We start from the raw sequence: 21124 nt of genomic DNA, 5'->3' as shown, positions 1-21124 counted from the left end.
TTTGCTTAGGACTTTTTTCTGTTCAACTGCCTCTATTTAACTGTTTTGATAGAAAACGACCAGTAGAAGTCAGTAAGATACTAGAATTGCTTTCTGCTTGTTCATCTGCCTCTATTAACTATCTTAATAGAAAACGACCAGTAGAGGTCAGTAAAATACCAGAATTGCTTTCTGCTTAGGGACTTCCTTTTTTAGGTCGAGCCTAGCGCAGCGCACATGCGCTGTTCTATGGGGAGGCTTCTTGTAAGCACTCCAAACTTCCCAGAGATTTCTCTGTGTGGGTCGGGCAACTCCCACACAATCCATTGGCCTTTGCGTGTGGCTTTCAATAATGTTCCGCCTTTTGTTTAAACGTTCACTCCCATTGCGTTTGGGTCTCGGGGAGCGAGCAGCGGCACGCAGGGTGCCAGCTGCATTCCTGGATCATGTTACTAATTAACACAGAGCGGTCGCTTTCACTTTCAAGGTCACGCTTGTTATAAGCAAGGAGGTCAAAGGGAGGTTGAAATAATAAGGAAAAATAGCCCGTCATTTCGTTTTCAATTTCTCTCTGCGAAAAGAATGCCGTGAAAAAACTATTATAACTTTGAGTCATTCATTATCTTTTATATCGTTAATAGTTTGCTGTTCCTACTACCTTGTACACCCATTCCTGTGCCAAAAGTAACAGCGGCTGGGAAAAAGATTCACAAATACTGGACCAAGAGAAACCTGTCAGCCTGCAAGAGCAAGGAAGGGTGGAGGGCACGCGTTCAAACCAGTTGACCTGTAAAAAAATGCCTTGGGAACACTAAACCTCCAAGGCTGGCAGGATACTTCTAAATAGGGAGGCAAATGGTCCGGATGGATCAAGAATGGGACCCCATACTGAGAGTTAAAATCTGACTGATATAAAAGGTAAGACGTTTAAGGGAATTCAGTTACGTCTGGTTAGTGCATTTTTTTTTTTTTTTTTTTTTTTTTTTAAAAGACCTTTATTATGTTTACGATACACAGCTTTGGCCTACAACCCTTCGGGCCGGCCGCCTATTGCATTCATGCACTTTGTCTTAACTAACACAGCCCAGTGCCGTCAACCCGGGGGTACGGCGGCGCTAGAAAGTGTATTCGTATCACAGTGAAAGAAGGATAATGCAGGCCTCATTTTTCCTATGTAAACCATAAACAAACGGAGAACTCCCAACGGCGCCGGCGCCGAACGAGCAACTACTCCCCCCCCCCCTCCCCCCAAACTTCCCTAGAACCAGTCACCACTCGTACCGTAGATATACTCTGTACCCATGGGCGGCTGCGGCACCCCACCTCAGCCCCGGGAGCCACTGAAACGTGGGAGTCCTATATAGCCCCTGCCTCCTCCTGCTCGACTGCAGGCGGCTCACAAATGCCACCCCTAAAATCATTCCATTTGGACCATACTTCCCCCCATTTCCTGGGGCACCCTCTCGCAATATATACAGTCTTTTCTCGCAGCATGCACCAGTCCATGTCGCCGTGCCAGTCCGAGAGTCTTGGTGGAGTAGGGCTTCCCCAGAGTCTGTCAATGTTCCGTTTAGCCACCATTTGACCAAGCGTCACCCAGAGCCTACCCTTCGGTGGCAGGTCCGTTGGCTCCCAGATGTTCAGGAGACACCTCTTGGCCTACGGGCGAATTTCCACCTCCCATACCTCCTCCATACACTTCACCACCCTCCTCCAATAGCGTTGAATCTGGGGGCAGTCCCACAACACGTGGAAGAAGGTGCCCGTCCCCCCACATCCCCTCCTACAAAGAACTGTGTCGACCCTGCCCATGGTGTGCAACCTAGTACAGGAGAAATAGATTCTGTGTAGCAGCTTGAGTTGGATCAGGCGCAGCCGGGCAGAGATCGCGACCTCCCTAGGGGAGGCTAACGCATAGAGCCATTCCTCATCATCTATCTCAAGCCCGTCAGCGACCCACTTTTCTCTAAGGGGCAGCAGCAGATCAGGGGGGTTGTTAATTAGTTTTTTGTATGTGAGGGAGATGGCGTGTTCTGGGAGGTACCCATCCAGTAACCTATCTTCCAGCGGGGAGGCTTGCGGCGGCTTAGTGTCGGGTGGAATATTGGCCTGTAAGGAGTGCCGCACCTGCAGGTATCTGAAGTATTCAGTGTGCGCAAGCTCATATGTGTCCTGCAGTTGGGCGAACGTACGGACCCCCGCGGGGCCCCAGATGTCTCTGATTTGGGAGATGCCTATAAGGTCCCATTTGCGGAAGCCCTTAGTGCGTCCAAGATTACCCAATTGTTCAGACGCCCAGAGCGGCGTGGCTAGTGTTAGGACTCCCTCCCATCCGAGCTTCCTCTGGGCCATGCGCCAGACTTGAACCGAGTGAAGGGTAGGACCCGTGAGGTTGTGCGTACCTCGTTTGGAGTAGAGTGCTCTCTCATAGTTCCCACCGGGAAGCAGCCACCGATCCATACCGAAGGCTGGGTCGTTCCCGTCACCATATGTCCCGTGATTTATCGCTGTGAGATGGGCCGCCCAGTAATACTTACGAATATCGGGAAGGGCTATACCGCCGTCGTACCACCCCAACGTGAGTTTATTCAGCGAGATTCGGGGCGACCCTGCCCATAGGAGGTCCCGCAGCGCCGCCTCTATCGCCGCAAAGTAGGTGTTAGGGACTAAGTCGGGATAGTTTTGTAACGCATAGAGGAACCGTGGCAACCCCAGCATCTTGAATAAGGCTGCCCGACCCAACAATGACATTGGCAGGCTCTGCCAGGCCTTGGCCTCCCTCTGCAGCCGAACCAACGGTGGCTTGAGGTTGCGCTCGTATAACAAGGTCTTGTCAGTCGTGATGAATATTCCCAAATACCGGAAGCCGTCGTCCGCCACCCTGATAGGGCACGCGTCAGGGAGCCTCGGGGGGTCGCCCCGCAAGACGTAAAGATGTGATTTGGCCCAATTGATCCGGAAGCCAGAATTACGCCCAAAACTCGCAAATATGTCGAGTGCCACTATGAGGGACCTGCGCGGCCTGCAAAGGTATAAGAGAATGTCGTCGGCGTAGAGGGATATTCTGTCCTCCCACCCCTCCGTCCACGCTATACCTCTGAGATCTACGTCCTGCCTTATCCAGGACGCGAGCGGCTCAAGGGAGAGGGCAAAGAGAAGAGGAGAGAGGGGGCAGCCCTGCCTAGTCCCTCTGGCAAGCGGGAACACCTCGGACAATTTGTTATTAACCAGTACCTGCGCTAGGGGTTCGGTGTATAAGAGACGCACCCAGGCTATAAATTGAGGTCCAAATCCGAATTTATGCAGAACTGCAAACATGTATGGCCACTCTAAGGTGTCGAAGGCCATCGTGGCGTCTAGGGAGACCACCACTGCGTCTTCCTGCAGTCTGTGGCGCTGCCCCAGAACACCGTGCAATCGTCTGATGTTGAGGGCCGTGTTACGGTGAGGCATGAATCCCGATTGGTCCGGATGGACCAACGAGGGAAGCACTGCCTTAAGCCTGTTGGCAAGCGTCTTTGCCAGTATTTTGGGCTCCGCATTAAGGAGCGAAATTGGCCTGTAGGAGGCACAGGAGTCCTTGGGTCTCCCGTCCTTAGGGAGTGCCACTATAGTCGCGATGCGCTGGTCGCGGGGTAGGACCCCACTTTCCTTGCTTCGATCGAACATGAGCTTCAAGTATTTGCTCGTGACATCCGGACGGAGTTTGTAAAGCTCTATCGGAAGGCCGTTGGGTCCGAGAGCCTTTCCCGGGCGAAGTTCCCCTATTGCACGCTGCAGTTCGGATTCGGTGATCGGGCCATCCATAGTTTCACGATCGTCTTCCGAAAGGGAGGGCAAGCAAATGTCCGTTAAGAGGACCCTGGAGTCCTCCTCCGGCCTATCAGACTCACTCCGATAGACCCGCTGGAAGTGTCTCGCGAATTGGCTAACTATTTCCCTGGGTTCTGTCACTACAGTCCCAGACTCGGTGCGTATTTCAGGCACCACCTTGCTGGCTTGTTGTTTTTTCTCCAGCCAGGCTATCAATTTCCCCGCTTTATCTCCCTGATCATAGATCGTGCCAAGCTTATGTTGAGCCACTGTCTGAGCCTCCTGGGTGACCAGAGCCCTATATTCCGCCGCCTTCAGCTGCAGTTTGTGCCTAGCTTCACAACCCCCCCCGCAGTCGCCTCCCCCTCCAGAGCCTCCAATTCCGCCTCAATCGTGGTAACCTGCAGGCGCCGCTCCCGACGTCGTGCCGCTATGACCGAGAGCGCCTCCCCTCTAATCACGGGTTTAAATGCCTCCCATAGGGTGACCGGGGAGTCTACGGAGCCAAAATTATCATCAAAGTACTGGGAGATTGAGTCGGACACGTGTTTCCTGGTGTCCTCATTTTTCAATTGCCAAGCGCTCACGGGCACTATCCCTCCCTCCCGGTGAGTGCCAAAGACGATGTGTGTACGGACAGGTGAATGGTCGGAGATACCCCTAGGCAGGAGCTCCGTCTCCCGGACTGTCATATCGGGCTGCAGGAGGGTAAGGATATAATCTAGTCGTGAGAAGGAGTGGTGCGACCCCGAGAAGAAGGTAAAGTGGGTGTCTGTAGGGTGGAGCAGCCGCCAAACATCTGTGAGTCCGAAGCTGTCAATAAATTCCGCCAACCACCCCTGCCCTCGAGGGAGGTCCCGGGGCGGCTGCCTATCCCGGGTTCCTGACACCACGGCGTTAAAGTCCCCGCCTAGCAGCAACTGACCCCCGGGAAGGGAAAGGAGTAGCGCCCCCAGATCCGCGAAGGCCCGGGCCTGGAGGCCAGGCGGGATGTATATGGAAAGCAGGGTAAGTGTGCGTCCCTCCCACCGTCCAGAAACAGCCGTGAAACGGCCCTGCGGATCAGTTTTGACCAGGTCTATATGGAAAGGCAGCGAGCGCCGCAGGAGGATCCCCACTCCCCGGGAACCAGATGTGAAGCCAGAGTGCGCCGCCAGCATGAAGCCATACCTATTCAGTGCCTGACAGACATTACCCATCAAATGAGTCTCTTGCAGCAGCACCACGTCCGGCTGGTGCCGTTTGAGGAATTGCAGGACTATAGTGCGCTTAAGCCTGTCCCCCAACCCATTGACATTCCAGCTTAGGACTTTTAGACTCTTCTCCCATCGGCTATCCATCGCCCTTGCTCTGCAGGGTGCCTCGTCCCACCACCCCAATGTTCCGGCTGCCGCAGTGATGACCTAGTTCGTGTGACCATAAACTCCCCCCTCCCCCCCCCCAACTCAACAACCCCAAACCTCCCCGCCACCCCTTGCCCAACAGACCCCCCCCTCCCTGCCCCCTGCTCCGTGGGCTCAAAACTACCCACCACCCCAATTAGCAGAGCGCCTGTCGCCCAACCCCACCCCGGTGAGAGCCCACCGAGGAACTTACGTGGGAAGGTCGTGAGCCAGCCCAATCCTGACCACCCGCCCGTGGTGCCCAGGTAACACAGCCCCCAGGTCCTCAAAACATCTGCTACATAAGGAGCCCGGCTAAGCAACCCCAGGCGTTAAAGTCTAAGCACCTCATGGAGCATGCCAGTCTCACAGTTAACAACCATAATACTTTACTGTCCGATGGCTTCTATGTCGAGCGTCCATGGCTCATCTCACTGCGTCGTCTCTAGGCGTGTCCCAACGAGGACTATTCGATCTTGACCGCCAAGACCGCTGGCTCTGCTCTCCCCTGTCCACTCGCCCCGTCGCTGACCCGGGGGAGGAGTTCCCCACACTTCTCCGCTGTTCACCATCGCGCCGTGGGTCCCGGGACGTATCCTCTGAGTCCAGCCACTCCTGCACCGCCGCAGGCGATGTGAAGAAATGGGATTTGCCACCAGCTATGACCTTCAATTTGGCAGGAAAGAACATCATGTACCGAATCCCGCGGTTACAGAGCGCCGCCTTCACACCCTGAAAGGAGCGCCTCTCCTGCTGAACCTGGAGCGTGAAGTCTGGGAAGAAGCGAACAGTGGCGCCCTCGTACTTCAAATCCCCGTGTTGCCTAGCCGCCTGGAGAATTGCATCGCGGTCTCGATAGTTTAGGATTTTGGCGATGATCGTTCGCGGGAAGGCCCCTGGTTTGGGTTTCGGGATAGGGGCCCTGTGCGCCCGCTCAACCGTGAACAGTTTAGACAGTCTCTTGGGTTTAAGGTGTTGAAGGATCAAATCCTCGATAAAGAGTTCCATACAGTCCCCTTCCAGGCCTTCCGCCACACCTACCACACGGATGTTACTTCTCCGGGCCCGGCCTTCCTGCTCGTCGAGTCGCGAAGCTAGCAGTCTATGCTGGTGGATGAGTTCGTTAACCCTCCCGGTGAGCCGCTTCTCGGATTCCTGCAGGGTGACGATGTCAGCTGCATTGGTTTTAGAGCGGTCGGTGGTGGTCCCCAAGTCAGCCCGGAGCAAGTTAACTTCTATTGTGATCTTGTCCATTTTCGTCTCCAGGTTGGTGCCCAGGGTTTGAATCGCGGCCATGATGGACGTCAGGGAGGGTTCCGCCTGGCCTGCCGCCTCCTTCGCCGTCCCACCAGGTTGTGTCGCCGGTTTGGCCACTGTGTAGTTGTCCAGTTTGTTTGACTGGGTCGCGGCTCCTCCTTTAGGCCGCATGGCGCCGCCGGTACCTCCGGGGACCGCGTCCCCCTTGCCCCTTTTGCTCGGAGGCGCCCGCAGGGGGCCGCGCCAGCTCCGGTCGCGCAAGTGTAGTCGGGCGCAATCCTGGCACCGCCGGCACTCCCCTGGTCGAATCGCCGGGTAGGGGGGCCCCCCAGACGAACCTTGCGCGTCCGCTGTTTGGTCAGGGGCCTCAGTCGCCTTTCGGGCCGAAGATCGTTCGCCCAGGTCGCACCAACGGCAATGAACAGGGGCCCAAGCCGGCGGGCCACACGTGTCACCCCAAAGCAACTGCCCCGGCTGGTCTCATGTCCGTGCCCCTGCCGAAGCAATCCGGAGGTTCGCGGCCCCCCGCCGAGATCACGGCGCCTCCTGTCTCATCGCCAGACACGTAGGGCCCCTGCCGCCGCACTCCGCTCCTCTCGCTGTTCGGCCCTCAGTCACCGATGGCAGGCTGCAGGAAGCCAACGGCCCCCAGGCTCCGCTGGGGGAACAGCGCCGTCCTCGGCGGCGTCCCTCCGCGCGCCGCACGCGTCAGGCCGAAGCCGGGGCTCCGAGTAGAAAGGGGGCTGCCCCGCAGCTCCGGAGCGATGCACTCGGCCGCCGCCGTCGGTCGCGGCAGCCGCTTCAAGCCCTCCGAGGGTCCTCGGGGTCCGCAAAAGCGCTCCGCTGAATCACTGGGCCCTGGGGGAGCCGGGGGGCATTCACTGACCAGCCCCGCAGCTCGAATAAATGGCGGATGCTAGAGGACACCAACGGTCCCGGCGGAGCTCAGGAATCAGGCGGCCATTTCGTTCGGCGCCTGGCCACGCCCCCAGTGCATTTTTTTTAGCCAATCAACATCACGTCTTTGCATGCATTATTGTCCGTCTACGGGACAGTTTTATGAGCTTACCTGTGCAGCGCTGCACCCTGTGTTGGTGTTCTATGGTTCCTTTAATGTGTTAGTGTGAACAACATCCTATGTATTTTGATGTTCATACTCTTTTTACTGTCCACAGTGGCCATTCTTAGTGTCGCTCCCCCTACACACCTCCCTTTAAACAAGGGTCCCTATAACAGTAAAACGAGCCCGTCAATGAATGAAGGTATTTTCCCTGGATGTTGCAGATCCGTATTTTGTGAGAATGCAGTGGAGTGTCTGTCACAGACTGAACGAAGCAACATTTGTTTGTACAGGCATGGGGAGTTTCAGATACGAAGCATCCCTTACGCGTTCTCAAACAAACGTGGATGTGAAGGCATTAGAGCGCTCTACATCAGCACAAGATTCCATCACACAATGTCATTTTTTTAACAGTTTCACAGTTGCATCTTCTAGAATAATCTTGGCCAATGGACATCATTCCGGAGTACTCACATTGCTAGGCAGTTGTATTTCTGGCAGGATTGTGACAACGCTGTTTGCTTAACTAAGCACAAGTGTTTTTCGCAGTGCATTTGCTAACGTGTGACTGTGCAATTTGGGCTCAGAGGGAAGTTGTACTAAAGTAAAATCCAAATCCCAACCTGAGAGTCGAGGGATGGCCTTTGTCTGGTTCTTCCCTGAAAAATACAGTATTAACTTTTAAGCAATGCCCTACTTAGAACTTTCAGTGCACAAATCCCCTAGCTAGTTTTCGGAGCACACACAAGCGCCCAACGAAAGTGAAACTGCGTGCTACATGGCAAAATACTTATAAGGTCCTAAAGGCAAGACCTATTGGCTATACCAAGGCTTGTTTAATTTTTCTGGCAACTGCCTCTATAAACAACCAGCAGAGGTCAGTAAAATACCAGAATCACTTTAGCATTCCCTGGTATTCCCGGCCATAGAAACTTGTATTCAACAAGCACCCGTAGACAATAAAAATGTTTTTCAAATCTTGTTTTTTTCAGTGATATGACCACCGAAGGAGCTGATTTTATATTAAAACCAGTTTTGGACAATACTAATGCTGATAGGCAGTATTTCTCTCCTTGTGTTCCCATACCTGGCATGTTCCCCCAGTTTGGTGCTTACTTTACCTCCATGTTAAAGTACAGTGGATGTGTCAGTCCCCAGGTCATAGCTAATACATATAAGGTTACAAAGGCGAGACTGATTGCATTGTAAATGCTTGTTTTGATATGGGTGACCCTTATGGGTGGCAAACAGCATTCAGTGTGATGTGCAAACACTCTAGAATGAAACCACGGTCGATAGGCACTCTGTGGGATAATTCATACATTATGGGAGTTGACATCACATACTGAGGCCCGAGCATAAACAAGCATTAACAAAGTCAATTGGCTTGACTGTTTCAACGACTATAAAAAAAACCAAAGCCTGCTGCTGTGTAAAACAATGACAACACCAGGACTGAGGTGTGAATACAGTGCATGGATGATGCCCGGGTTAATTACCGGTAATCTTCATTACTCTGAGTGTAGTCTTCCTCGACACATAAATAAGAAAGTGAGCTTCAGCTCTACACCAAAACCCTCCAAAACAAAAGTTAGCCTCCCATCCCTTCCCAACATGGCCGACCCATATCACCCTTGATCTCTATAAGAGGCGGGTCGGCCCAACCCTTCAGCCTGAAACTACCATGCACAAACATGAAGCCGATAGCCAGACAGGGAGGGAGGGATGGGAACTCATGTAGCGAGGAAGACTATACTCAGAGTAATGAAGATTACCGGTAGGTAACCGGGGCATTACCTCCTCGTAAGTCTTCCTCGCCACATGAATAACGAAGTGAGCACATACCAAAGCCAAGCGGCTTCATGGAAACTCACACGAAACCAACGGACCAGAAGGGGATGCCAACAAGGCAGGCAAACCCCACAGAACAGACGAGTGGAAAGACCACCCAAGAGAGAGGCAACCACGAGCAGGAAGAACCAGCCCAGGACAGAGAGACACCGGGAGGCTGAAAATCCGGACCCACGAGACTTGTAGGGGCCACCAGTAAAGCCGCCCGAACCAACAACCAAAGAAGGACAGAGAAGGCACGGAACCAGACCGCAGAGAGCTAAATTCAACAACAAACAGGCCCCAGGACAGAAAGCAGCAAGCCAGCCCAAACACACCAAGACTTCCCAAAGGACAGCCAAAAGTGAGAGGGGAGCAAAAGCCCAGACTGCGGAATCAAAGAAACAAAGGGCAACCCCACCACAGTGACCCAACAAGAAGCCACAGCAGCAAAGAGATGCAGTCCGACAGAAACACAGCAACACCACACAGTGGACCACCAACAACGAGAGAGCCGAAACCACCAGAGGACTGAAGCAACAAAACCAGATGCAATGGTACAGACTGGGAGGAGCCGCAAGAACTGATGGATGCGCAGAAAGGAACACAGCACGCCAACCGAAGAACCAAAAACGAAGGTCACCAAAATCCTACCAGCAAGGAGATAAACAGGCGGGACACGGACCCCAGTCGACAAAGGACCCCCCGGAAGGTAGCGCGACACCAAGGAGAGAACCCAGGCCGGCACAAGGTGAATCAGACCCAGGAAGCCACAGGAAATGACTCCAAAGGGACCCAGCCACCAGCGGAACCCAACCGGCCAACATCGAAAAGGGGAAACCCACAAGACCACCCATGGAGCTCGAAGAGCGGAAGGGACCAGGCCGAAGGCCAAGCCACCAGAAAGGAAGCGAATGACCACTAGGGGCCACCACGCACAAGAAAGCATATTGGAAACCGGTAGGGGGGGACCGTAGCACGGAGGAGCGAGACCGCCCGCTCAGGGGCCAAGCAAACCAACCCAGTAACATTCCACATGAAGGAAGCGAGCCGCCGAAGCAAGCACCCAGGTGGCCACACAGCTAACCAGCAACCAGGCCCGACCCAGCCGAACAACGAATAGCTGACAGGAGCACACAGGAAGGTAAGGCCACAGGCAGAAACACATCAAAGGCGAGAAGGACAGAAGAGTTGAGTGAAATGAGCCTGAGCAACGTCAACACAACCAGGGAGCAAACCCAAGGCCCCAGTACCTAGCACCGCATGAACATTTTCTACCATGGGATACCTTGAAAGCATAGGCAGGATGCAAACCCTTGACCAGTGTGAGCCTGTGCCAGAGGCACAAGACTCACCACCGAGCTACAGCACCCTGGTCCAAAACCAGGGCCAGAGAAGAAGAGAATGTAAAGTTCACACAGGAAGCGCAGGGCCCCACCCGGGGAAGGAGAACCGGGAAACTCAGCATCCCTGGACAAATAAAAGCACTGTTCGAACATATACTACCCAGGGTAAATTCGAAAGCAGCGGCAGGATACAAACCCTAGTCCTGAGCAAGCCTGTGCCCCCAGAAGCACAAAAGAAAACAACGAGTCTTAGCTCCATGGCCCAATACTCGCAGCAGCAGAAACCAAGGGAGAAGCACCCAGGCGAGCACCACCAACTGGTCATGTGCCCCGTCAAGGCCAGACAAGACCAGACCCTCGTAAGCAAAAGGGACCAGAGGAAAGCGCAAAACCGGGAGCCCGCAACGAGAAGGCAGACTGAGCCACCACCGGGGACCCCTAACCGAAACCGGAACCAAAGTGACCCAGTCAAGGACAGCACAACCGTGCAAAAAACAAAGGGGCAAACAGAAGTGTACTGCACCAGGCACACCCTGAGGGTCTCCAATACCGCAATGAACCAGGCCTGAGCATGCTGAACTCCCGAGAACGGACATGGTGGTATGGCTGCAGGCCCAGCCACCGCCGGAGAACAAAGCAGGTGAAAAAACTGCCCAGAACGGCAACAAGAAGCCCCCGCAGGGCAGGGCAAACCCCAGACAAGCCAGACGGGAAACCCACCATCAGGAGTACCAACCAACCCAGCACAGACCGGGAACCCAAGCACGCCCCACAGGACGGCAAAGGACGCCAACACCCGGGAAGGGGATACCAGAACAGAAAAACCACCGGCCGTACCATCAGACAGGGCGGAAAGGGAGTCACCGGGGCCAGAGAAAAAGGGAACCCACGGGAACCGGCAGAGTCGAGAATGACCCGGAACCAAGGAAGGCCCAGAGGAACTGAGACCAACTGGATGGGGAGAACCCTCAAGGGACAGACCGTCCAAAATACTCCCTGTGGAAGGCCCCAACCAAGGCAGACAACCCCAACATAAACAGCCGGGGGCCACCCAAAACCAGCCGAAGGGGGACAGTCACCGGGAGGAAGGCAACCAATAAACTGGAAAACCAGAAAGAGGATGGGGAAAACACCAATACCCCACTGGAAAATCGGAACTGGATGAACAGGACCCGCCAGAGAAGGACTAGCGAGACCGCCAAAAAGCGACCCCGCAAGAACAGGCCAAAACGCATACCCCCGCAGAGCAGAGCGCCGAACCACAAGCCCGGCCAAGCAGACACCACCCAAAGGTAGCAGAACAACCACAGAGCCGAGCTGCAGCATCTGAGCAGGGGAGCCCAATAACCAACAATGGGCGACAACCGGAGCGGCCCTGCAGTGGGCAGGACCCATGTAACCGAGACAGGGGCCACCCAGGACGGGAGTAGAGGCAACAGAAAGCCCCCAACAGAGCCCTAACCCCCAGGAAGGGAGGAGAAATACGACCATGAAGGGGGCGCAAGAGCCGCCGGCCGAGCCAGGGAGCAGGAGGAGGAGGGGGCGCCACAGCCGCGGCTCCGGACAAGAAAAGCCAAGCCCAGCAGAAGTAGAAGCAAAAGCCCACCTGGTGACCACGAAAGGAGCCCAGAGAAGGACGGATAGGTGCCAACAGCAGTCCGCCCTCAGCAGACACACCACAGCCCACAGCCCCTGTAATCCCCCGGAGCCCATGGGATCCCCTCTTGGCAAAGAATGGATAAAGAAGGAGTGCGAAAACAACTGGAAGGGCCAAATGCTGTGACATGCAGTGCACGTTAACAGGTACGCGCGGCTCAATTATGCCGCTTCAAAAAATCATCAATCTGCTCTACAACACTAGTCAACAATGACCAGCCAGAAAGACAGACTAAGAGTTATAGCCACAAAAGTAGTACGTAGAGAACCAACGTAAACCAAGCACAAATTTGAAATGTGCCATATACATATACATACATTTAAGCAGGTCCGACAACACAAGTCAATAATGGGGGGAACCAATCATCAAACAGCACCCAGAGTGGGGGAAAAAAACGAACCCCTGTTATCCAATGAAAGCTGCGAGGCAAACACAGACCTAATGCAGCAACAGGAGTCTGAGACCCCTCCAGGAATCGTAAAACATATATAAATACGAATATACGCCATGTACTCTTTGACGTGTAGGAGCACCTCTCGCAGCTCCTGACCTTGGACCTACCGGCCTCCGATGTCCAGCTCTACCCCATCAATATCAGATACCAGGGGGGAATCCAAGGGTGGTCGTATATGGGAAGAAGGGCCCTCACCCCCACCGTGCAGATCAAAAGCAGCAGACACTGCATCCGGAATCAAATCCAGGACAGACTGCAAGGTGAAGGCCCAGCCGGGCACTGGGAGTGCGAGCTAGCCCCCGGCGGGGGATCCGCCCCCTGCCCCAACATTACATCAAAGGATCAACCACACAGGAAAAGGGAAAAACACCACATTCCCCTAGGACAGACAAGACAGAATGCACAACCGACCCTGCCCTGGAATAATTAGTCGCCAGACAAAAATAACACCAATGATAGTCAGCAGGACCGGCATCACCTCTGTGAAATCTGTGCTATGGGAAGCTGGCCAAGCCCGGCCCCGCCCTACGGAGGCCATACAAGAAATGCAGAAGTGAGCGGCACCTTGCCGCGTAGAGGCTCAAACCCCCCTGCCAACCCACGTAGGAGAGGCCAGCCCGCCAAGCGTGATAGACACAAGCGGCGAGAGCTGCAACTGCTCCGGAGGCAAGTAGGTAAACCCGCGAGTAGCACGGCAGGCAAGTGCACAAGCCGCAAAGTCCCCTTGCCGCCCGTGCCGAACGCCAGACCCACGGGACTGACAGCGCTGGCAGGCCACCAGGATGTTGTGCAAATATCACCAGTAGAGAATGGCAGGGCAGCGCATGGGGCAGCCGAGTCAACTCGGGGGTATAAGGTGCTTAAAAGTCCATATTGCGTGCGACCCAGCTACCAAGAACCATGCGGGCATGCAATCTCCCCTGCAAACATGGGGGTGCAGCAGTGTGAAAGGAAACGGACCGCCCTGCTCCCATGTCCAACCCCCAACTCATTGACAGCCTCAGGAGCCTGTCTCAAGTAGGGTCGCAGCCCTCCCCTGCCAGGGTATCGGGGGAGTTGCCCTGAGAGCACTTCTCAGGGAAGAAAGAAAAACCCAGAGGAAAAATCAGCAAAGGGAGGAGCACAGACCATGGGAACAACCCGTGGCCAACAAGTGCGAAACGAGGGGTCAGGAGGAGCAAAGTAGAGCCCCAGACTACCCCGTCCGCCCCCCTGTATTCCCCAGGCTCTCTAATGCAGAGCCTAACCGGACCCGACAAGAGACTGGGGAAAGGAAGGGGAGAGGTCCAAGATCCCCAGAGTCCGCTAGAGCTGGACCACCAACCAAGGACCCACGCTCCCCCTATAGCAGGAAACACTTACCTGACAGCGCATCTGGAGAGTTATCGTGCGCAGAACCAAAAAAAAACAGGCTGAAGGGTTGGGCCGACCCGCCTCTTATAGAGGTCAAGGGTGATGTGGGTCGGCCATGTTGGGAAGGGATGGGAGGCATGGGAGGCTAACTTTTGCATTGGAGGGTTCTGGCGTGGAGCTGAAGCTCACTTGGTTATTCATGTGGCGAGTGTGAGAAGTTGGCCTGAGATATGATGTCACTAATTCTAGTGTACACCCTGTATCAGTCCAAACAACCCTTATGGTGATTGGTTGTAAAGTCAACCTTATAGACCAGCTATCCTAGTGGTAGCATGGACAAGAGCAGTCTTAGGCTAAACTCTGAATGGCATGTGAAGCCAGCTGCGATACCATATATAATCCCTTGAATACCAAATGAAAGGACACCACAACAGATATATATATAAAATAAAGTGTATTTATTCTAGTCAAACCCTCAGCACTCTTTATGAGATTAGAGGTAAGTACAACACAGTCTTATTTAAGCATACATTAAGTCACACAGGTAAGTAATACAGTTAGGCCCTAGGGGCCATGCAAACCATATACTAAAGACGTGGTATAAGGACCACTGTCACGGAAATAGGATAGGCCTAGGCCTAGGGAATCGCTGGGGCTACACTACACTAGCAACAGTTAGGAAGTGGGAGGCCCACGGGATTCAGGTGCAGAGTGGAAACACTCACGCGTAATGCGTAAAAGTCGATAGAATTACTAGCAGTTAGAAATTAACAGTTTAAGGACACTCCTGAAGCAGCTAGAGAGTCGAGGCTCGGAAACTAGACTGTAGGATAGTCAATACCCTTATGAGCACCGAAGTACCGAAGTTACCTAGCCCACAGGCTGCGGGTGCATAGGTGTGAACTTGCGTCGGGTTTCGTCGTGGACTTCTATGGATGCCTGAAGGAAAGTTGCTGACAGGCAGTCAGTGAAGAGTGTCCGGTGGATCCCAAGGCTGGGATCAAGAAGAGAGGATACCTGCAAGCAGAAGGGACAGAGTCAAGGTCACTAGCCAGTGACCACGTGGAACCAGGAAGGAACCAGGCGATGTCGTGAAGATTGCAGGTGAAGGGTGAAGCTTGTCGCTGCAGTCACGGGTGCCAGGAGATGTCGAGGACGACCAGGACCAGGAGGCGAGCTGTCCCACAAAGGCTCTTGCTGTCGGCGGCGTCGAAGTCGAACTAGGACTCACCAAGCCTTGGCAAGCGGAACCCACGAAGAACGGAGGACTTGCTTCTGGTGCAGACCAGGAAGGTCTGGGGTGCTTCTCTTTTGCAAAGAAGCAGGAGCCAGTCTGGAGGAGCCAAACCAGCGGTGAAGATTTCAAGGTGTGTCGTCACAAAGGCCGCTAGCCAACGGGCAAGCAAGCGGACAGACGCGGCAAGCAGGAAAATGCAGAAGGGCCCCACGCAGGACTCGTGGAGTGTGGGGGGCTGATCTTCGGTGCAGATGGTGCTTGGGGTTGGGGCTTCTCAATCCCCGGTGCACAACTTTGAGGGTGCCTCAGAAGCTGCGCTGAAAGATGCTCGCCACTTTTCCCAGGTAGCCGGTCCCACGTCTCTCGTCGCCTCCACGGATCTCAGCTCGGCTGTGGATGTGGATCAGGGTCGGAGAAGTCTGGAAGTCAAGGCTCTGGTCGGGCTCTGCAGTCGGTCCCTCGTAGAACTTCAGCAAAGCAAAGGGTAGTCTCTTGATGGTGCCTGTTTGCACAGGGTAGCCACTCCTTGGCCACAAGGGAGATTCTTCAGTCTTCTTCTTTCGTCGAATGTCGAAGGTCCAGAGTTTCTGTTCAAGTTGCAGGTTCAGGATAATCTAATCTCCTGGGGCCCAGCTACCACTCTTATACTAATCTGGGGGGCTGGGTTGCCTGCTAGGTCACGCCTTATGGGTGGGACCTGGGAGGGGGGTGGTTACACCCCCTTCCCTTTGTCCAGTTTCGCGCCAAGACTGGGGCTGGAGTGCCCCAGCACCGGTTTGAACTGGACTATGCATGGAGCGCCTTGTGTGCCCCAGGCAGTGTCTTGTTTCTTTCATCCCTCCCTGCCCCAATACACTAAGGCCTGTCTGGGGTGGTGCTCGCACCTCCCAAGGCAGGAAACCTATTGTCCTACCCTCCCTTGCCGGGATCACTCCCAGCAGCAGGAGGTCAGACTTGTGTCGTGGCAGCAGCATCCATTTTGTGATGCTGGGGCTCTGGTTAACTTTAACCGGGTAAGTAGGTTACAACATGTCTTCTCCCTCTAGAAGGGAGAGATAATATCCTCATCCCCAGAAATGGGATGGGGGTATTATTCCAAAGTGTTAGACACCTTACACGACATGTTTTGATAAAGCCAAACCATAGTTACCATAACCGTTTAAGATTATAAGGCACTTTAAGAGTATATGGTAGGCTATATCATAGAACAGCTATAAGGACATGGTTCCGAAAGCTGCAGACAGGCTCAGCTCATGCTAGAGCACCATCTCACATGTTACCAAGCACTCTGCCTCCAGGATTGTTAAGGCCTGCCATAGGAGTGGCTGATAGGTACACATGTGTCTATATGGAAGATAGGCATAGGAATACTACACCTAAGCAAGGAGTGATTACACGACCTTGCCTCAGCTGAGTGATCAGCCAGTTGTGTCAAAATGGAAGGCCAGGCCAGGGGTGGCATAATACATGCTGCAGCCCCTGGTAGGCCTAGGGTACACCTATGCCCTGGGTACCTAGGGTACACTGTACAGGGGCCAATAAGGTGATCCTATCCAAATGGGTTATGCACCTAAAGTACATAGTATCAATTTAGAGAGAGAACAGCAGGGCTGTGGGACTGATTAGCAGGCCCACAGCCACATCTAAGTCGAAAACCAGAAAAGCAAAAGCAAAAAGTGGGGGTGAACATAGAAAGCAGACCCTACTCTCCTACAGCGAGGAAGACTTACGAGGAGGTACTGGGATAATTAAACATCTGACAACAAATTATATGTAAAGCAGTCCGTTGGCAGGCAGAAGTATAGACCCATACAGCCAACAGAAGGAAGGGAATACCAAAATGGACCTCTGGGGTGATCCAAGATGTGACTGACAATGCCTCAAAGCAAAAAAGCTAATTGCTGAAGGATGCAGAACCACAGCCCCACGGAGTATGTATAGAAGGCAATATATTCTCCACGATTGATGCAAGTGTTATTATACGGCAAACTTTAAAAAGGCAGGATTTGAAGAGCTTGTCATTATTGAATGCATTGTGAAGCCCAAATGCAGATTTCGAGGAGGGAAGTCAGAAAAAATATGCTCCACTCTACAATAATGTACTAAACTGCTGCCTGTTCGGATGGAGTTTACCCGATGCCATGGTAATAATACTGTTTTTCATAATTACTATTTGACCTACTGATTTCAACACGGACGCGTGCCTCGTTGTGCAATCAATAACCAGAATGCGTCTAAAAGAAGACTAGTAGATTTGTTTGCTTCAGCTTTTCTATGGTCCTGTTCTCTTAACAAGTGACCATGCCTGCTTATTTTAAAACAGAAGTGACGCGTGTCATTGTGTCCATATACATTGAAAACATGAAACGGAAGCATAGCTCAGACCATAGTAGAGAAAGATATGGTTATATAAACTAGCCTCTTGCCATATATTTCCAGCACTTTATTATTTACTTATGCATTTGTAAGAGTTTGCAATACTAATAACCCATAACGTGGCTCAGTAAGTTAACTGTTTGCTGTTGACATCTGCAGGGGCCTGCAGACCACATATTCAGTACTGAGATATTGAACTCATCCTTCCATGCTTCAGTGCTTATTAAATTGAGAAGCATTCAACCGGGTAATAGTGCCCCTTGGTATTTTCATAATTTATTTCTTTGGACGCAACGCATCGGTGTATTATATGCAATGTTTAAACATTCTATTGAAACATGCAGTACAGGGTGACCTCATTCTATTAGGTGACAAAAGTCACCATTTTTTAGGGGGATGCAGTTGGCATTGTGCTGCCACTGTCTGGATTCACAAAAGTATACGATACCAGATTTGTTACACAACTGACTTGTGTTTTGAAAACGAATCCTTTGAGCAGTTCAGGGATTGTCAGTGTTGAAACATCAATGAAAATGTCACATGCCTCTTTGGCCTACCTTAGTCATGCCAACCAGCTTATAAGGTGGATAATATCTCCATAATCATGTTGATGGCAAACATTGCCATTCTGAGCAAGTGTACAAGGGTGTAATCCTTTAGGACTCAAGCACAGTGCTTCATGAAAATAAAGGTTACTCCTGACTGACACCTTAGGGAAAACCACCAGCCAGACAGGTGGACACAAAGGTGTATCTTCCTTGGAAATCATGTTAGGATAAGCTGAAAGCAGACGTCAATGTTTGCTTTCGTATATGGATAACGAAGTATTCATATATACTATGTGTGAAAAAACTCGCATTGTGGGCATCGAAGTTCTGGCCTTTTAGTTCTGGTGATTCTGACACACACACACACTTTTTATGAGAAAAGCATAGGTGTGTTGCACAAAGGTGTAAAATGATCTGCAAACTGGCCATGAGTTTGCTGGTATGCCATGTAGAACAAAATCTAATACTGAAACAAAACCAGAATATGGAGCGATTCGGTGACATACACATAACTGAAAACATGAGGGTTTAATGTAAACTTTACAGTACAATTTACAATACAGAATCATAAAACTAAAATTACATTGGTAATTTGAAGGCAATGCAATCCCTTTTCAGAACTTCTTAGAAATATGGTTGCTTTAAGGCAAAATAACAATATGATGCATGCTATAGGCTAACCGAAAAGGAGAAATTACATTATTTCACCTTTTAAATGTTAAGGACTTTGGTAAAATCAATGACATACTCGAAAAACCCGCCACAGTCAATAAATATGCATTGGAAGAGCAAATAGGCCTCACCTGAGAGAGCTATTGGTTATGTCAATATTTTGTAGGCATGCTGTACAGCAAGGCTAAAAGTAATTTTAAAAAAGTGCTGTGACATGAGCAGCAGTACCTGCATCATAGCGTTTTTTCGTTCGAGCCTACACAGCGCTTGTGCTGCCACTTAGCGTTTCATTTGTTTATGTCAGTATCCTTTCAAAATCCGTGCTTGCTAATGGGCAATCCTTCTTATTTGCTCCTCCTTTTTTTTGTTTCCTCCCACAGGGCACTGGCCAGGTACTGTATCCTTAAGCTTTAGGTGTATGTGCTCCTTTTGGGGACTACTTTTTTTTTCTCACATGTTCCCCTGCCTCAGCACGGCGCATGCTTCATATCCGCTGCAGTTTATCTTTTTTTGTGTGTACCTCATGCTCAGCGCAGCACATGCTACACGTATGCTGCGCTTTATCTTTTTTCCCCACCTATCCCACGTCGCGCAGTTTGTTTTCTTTGAAATTTTCTTCCTGTGGAAGCATGATGCATTGTCACCCCTCCCACTCCCCCTAACTAAGCTTGGTGCGCCTTTCTTATTTTCTGCATGAGCTCGCTTTTGTAGGCACAGGAAGATTACATGATTTGCTCAACATCACAGGATGTTTAAGCAGACGTAGAACTCGTTCTCTTCCCATTCAGGCCCTTGCCCTCTGTGATGCGGTCCTGTGTCACCTCTGAGGTGCACGCCCTACCTAGTCCGCTTACCTCAGATGAAGGACGATGCTGCGTGACCCTCGGTGAAGCGTTCCTACGATGTCGGCCATATTGGAGTGGGTCTCCTTGGAAACAACAAAGAGATTTTACTTGTCGGCAAATGCATGTCTGAAGTAGCTTTAAAATTAGGTATTTAGGTATACATAGAACGCTATGAAAGCAATGATATTAACTGATTACACTTTAACAATTTATATACAAAACACTATTTTCTACACTAAGTACATAAAAACGTTTTCTAAACTGTACGCCACATCTGCTAAAAAATTGAAATGCACCTTGCTTTCTTTACACTTTAGTTTTGTGCGGTGGGAAGGGCATCCATTGTAAGATGGTGGGCGGGTGCCGTCCGCCGAGGGGAAGGCGGCTCTAAAGCAGGGTTGGCCCAAGTCCATCGTCGTTCTCTCCTTTCCATAACCCGCCACTCTCCCCGCATCACCATGGGCTCCCTGGCGGAGAGCACGTAGCCCCGGACCACCCACAAGGCCATCAAGTTTCTCTTCAGGGGCTAGCAAGGTAAGGCAAGCCTGGGGCAGCCGCTGGGGGCATGATAGCCATGGCTGGTGTAGGGTGTCTTCATGGCACAGTACCCTGCACCCCAAAACACTATCCCCCGCCCATCAACATTATAAACTGTGATCTCTGTACCCAGCCTATTGTCACCCTGGAAGAACATACAGTGTCCGCAGGAGACAGAACACTATCCCCTTTTTCGCAATACATTCTGCACCACTCTCCACAAGCCAAGATTCTGCCTACAGCCTTCAGAAGACTGCAACCAAGAAGGATCAGATGAAACACTACACTGCACTGCAGTAGCCCCTCCACTTCCCCCTACACAACTACTATGTGCACTGGTACCCTGGACACAGACTACTGCCACCTTGCTACTCGTCAATGATGCATGTACAGCACCCAAGATATAGCGTGCAGCCCCCAGAAGACTATGCCCCGAGGACCCAGAGGAAACACTACACTACACCCCTGAGCACTCTCTATGGCCCCCTACACACATACTATATGCACTGGTTCCCTGAATACAGTCAACCGTCCCCCACTCCTCAATGCTGCATGCACAGCACACAGGATACTACATACTGCCCAAGAAGAACAAGCCCCAGGACCCCCTAAGAAACAATACTCTGTACCTCAGAACACCCGCTACTGCCCCCTCCACAAACGCACATACTACATGCACTGGTACCCTGGATACAATCTACTGCCTACCTACTCTTGGATACTGCATGGACAGCACCCAGGATACTATAGAAGACAAAACTGCCCCCTAACTCCAGTG

At 52.1% G+C, this 21124-nt stretch overlaps 1 protein-coding gene across 1 annotated transcript in view; it reads left to right on the top strand.

Moving 5' to 3' along the window:
• SEMA3E (semaphorin 3E) overlaps positions 1-21124 on the top strand; it is a 612412-nt gene that overhangs the window by 526008 nt on the left and 65280 nt on the right. The gene's annotated exons all lie outside the window — the stretch shown is intronic.

The sequence above is a fragment of the Triturus cristatus genome, chromosome 4_1 (genome assembly GCF_964204655.1).
Source record: "Triturus cristatus chromosome 4_1, aTriCri1.1, whole genome shotgun sequence".
Classification (NCBI taxonomy): domain Eukaryota; kingdom Metazoa; phylum Chordata; class Amphibia; order Caudata; family Salamandridae; genus Triturus; species Triturus cristatus.
Note: the sequence above shows the minus strand (reverse complement) of the source record. Positions and strands in the feature narration are given on the sequence as shown.